This window comes from Magnolia sinica, chromosome 11 (genome assembly GCF_029962835.1).
Source record: "Magnolia sinica isolate HGM2019 chromosome 11, MsV1, whole genome shotgun sequence".
NCBI lineage: Eukaryota > Viridiplantae > Streptophyta > Magnoliopsida > Magnoliales > Magnoliaceae > Magnolia > Magnolia sinica.
Genome location: NC_080583.1, coordinates 24,095,965 through 24,099,151, shown reverse-complemented (window position 1 = coordinate 24,099,151; position 3,187 = coordinate 24,095,965). Strand labels below are relative to the sequence as shown.

Below are 3,187 nucleotides of genomic sequence, written 5' to 3'. Positions count from 1 at the left end.
GTGGCTAAACCTCTTAGCTGGGGCTAAGAGGTGAAGCTTGTGGCGTGATGGGACTGACTCTATGCCTTTGATTTACGCTAGACTGACTGATGTTGATTTTTGTTCAATTAAAAGGAATACTTTCAGTTTTTTTTAATGGTTTGTTGTGACTGAAATTACAATAGATCTGCGATGGCTTTGAGTATTTCTCCCTCCTTTTGATATTTATGACGTCAGGAAGCCCTGTTGTTCACCATCATCTCATGGGCATGGTTGGATGACGGTACCCTTCCTAACCTTCATGCATTGTTGATTGGTTGGTAATTAGTGTAATTCTATTGTTTATTTTGTCTCCTGGGCATGGTTTGGTGATGGAATCCATTTATTTCATATACTTTTCATCTCGTGAAAACTAGATTAAGTAAGTTCAGTTTAATTTCCATGATTCATGATGCAGGCATAAGATCTCCTTGATCTCTACTAGTGGATCCTCTGAATCCCTAGTTTCCTTCCTCTGAATTCTTTAAGTTTTAGATTAATATTTCACTATTATTCCTTAAAAATCATTCGATTTAGATTTCATCTTAATCTAGTTCTCATTCTATTTAGTTTTAGATAATGTACAGGTATCAGTCCTTTGGGATTCGACCTCGGTCTTACCAAGTTTATTACTACATCACAACCCTATACTTGGGGAGTGAACAAGTTTTTGGCGCCGTTGCCGGGGATTGACGGTTGCGATTCTCTGAAATTAATAGGGTTTAGGATTAGTTAAGATTAGGATTTTACTAACTTTAGTTTTAGATTTTTATTTCTATTTGATTTTTAGAACTAACTTGTTTCATATTTTGTAGGATCCTGACATAAACTTCTAAATTGGTAATCCTTTTCTAATTCCTCTACTTTTTCTATTTTTAGAATTAGGGTTTGAGTTTTAGAAATTTTCTAATTCTAGTATTTTTTCTATTTTTAGGAAATAGTTTATTTTAGAAGCTTTCCTCTTTTGTTTTTAGAAACTTGGTTAGTTATTTCCGTTTTTAGAAATTCTTTCTAATTTTAGAAACTAACTCATCTTTCCTTTATTTTTAGAAACTTTCTACTTGTAGAATTTTTGTTTAGAAACTAACTTTCCTATTTTGTAGGCTTTTAAGATAGAAATTTCTAATTTGGTAAGCTCTTTCTCTACTTTCTATTTTTCAGATCCCTTTTAGTAACTTACTTTCTAATTTAGGACTTTCCTAATTTATTTTAGAAATTTCCACTTTCTTTTAGCAATTTCTTCTTTTAGAAACTAGTTTACTTCTATCTTTCTTTTTAAAGGATTTTCTAATTCTAGACATTCTCTTTAGAAACTGACTTGTTTTATTTTCTTTTGCAGGTTTTTAACTGAGGGACTCCAAATTGGTAACTTCTTTCCAACCCTCTCTTTCTTTTTAGATTTCTTTTCCTTTCTTAGGATTAGGTTTCGAATTTGATTGAGGGCTGTGAGTGTTTCATGCCCAAGTGGGCCCGTGACAACACTCGATGTCTCTTGACTGAAGGAGGATTGGTTGAGGGGTTGACTATCCATCGCAGGACTAGACACCACTCCAAATCCCCTGAGTTAATTGAAGTGATGGCTGAGAACCAACCTCTTCTACCTCAACCTAGGATGGAGGACATTCAGGATGGGAATGAGGTGCATCAAGCACCCCCGCCTCGTACTTTACGAGATTATTTACAACCAGTGGGGGTGAGTACGCCCTCATGCATGATTTTTCCTGAAAATACAGGACATATGGACATTAAGCCAGGGGTTATCCAACTCCTTCCTAAGTTCCATGGGCTTGAATCTGAAGAACCATATCTACATTTGAAAGAGTTTGAAGAGATCATAGCCACTTTATATTTTCAAAATGTGTCTGAGGACACAGTCAAGCTGAGACTCTTTCCTTTTTCCTTAAAGGAGAAGGCTAAGACCTAGTTACATTCACTGCGTCCTAGATCCATTGGCACATGGAATGATATGCAAAGGGAATTTATAAAGAAATTTTTTCCACATCATAAAATGATTACCCTTAAAAAAGCAATCATGAACTTCACGCAAAAGGAAGATGAAACATTTTACCAATGTTGGGAAAGGTTCAAGGATTTGGTCAGTTCATGCCCACAACACGGCTTTGAAACGTGGCGCATTACAAACTTTTTCTATGATGGACTGACATCTTCCTTGTGTCAAATGGTCGAGACAATGTGTAATGGAGAATTCATTAATAAAAATGTTGACGAGGTATAGGATTACCTCGATAGTCTTGTTGAAAAAACACAATCATGGGACTATTACCCAAAATCGAACACCACGTCTAGGCCGACTCAATCTAAGGAAAAAGGTGGATTGTATCTCTTGAAAGAAGAGGATGATCTCAAGTATAAAGTGACTACCCTCATAAGAAAAGTTGAGGCCATGGAAGGAAAGAAGGATAAGGTTAATGAAAGTGTTTGCGGCATCTGTGATTGCAACATTCATACAACTGAAAATTGTCCTACAATACCCGCCTTTCGAGAAGTGTTGAATGAACAATCCAATGCCGTAAATAATTATCAAAGACCTTTCAATGGACCAACCTCTAATACGTACAATCCTTGTTGGAAAAATCACCTAAACTTTAGTTGGAGAAATGGACAAACTGCTACCCCTCAAGGTTTCTTCAATCAAAATCCAAATAAGGGGAAACCTCAAGAAGAACCGGTTCAAAATTTCATGCAAGAGCTGACCTAGGCAATGCGAGACTTTATGCAAAAGATGGATTCACGTATGACGGTTATAGAAAAGGGGATGCTTCCTGCACAACCGCTCCCCAATCCTAAATCGCATTACGAAATAAGTGATCCCAGCTCTTCAAATCAAATGGGGCATGCTAAATCCATCACCACTCTTAGGAGTGGGAAGAGCATTGATAAAACCCTTCCTGTTAGGCTCGAAAAGCCTCAAGAACTAGAAGAGGACAACAATAATGGATCTAGTGAGGCCCCACAAAAATTAGAACCGGAACTTCTAGAAAAGCCAGTTGCTCCATTTCCTCAATGGTTGGTCACACCAAAACCTCTCTCTAACTCTCAGGATATCCTAGAGGTGTTGAAACAAGTGAAAGTCAATATTCCTCTACTTGATGTCGTAAAACAGATACCTTCATATGCCAAATTCCTGAAGGACTTATGCACAACCAAA

General features: G+C 37.0%; 1 non-coding gene across 1 annotated transcript; it reads right to left on the bottom strand.

Moving 5' to 3' along the window:
- Nucleotides 1-2,032: 2,032 nt before the first annotated feature.
- On the bottom strand, nucleotides 2,033-2,139 carry LOC131219704 (small nucleolar RNA R71). The gene has a single exon (XR_009158350.1). It is a non-coding gene; the product is annotated as a small nucleolar RNA R71 (small nucleolar RNA).
- Between the last annotated feature and the right edge of the window lie 1,048 nt (nucleotides 2,140-3,187).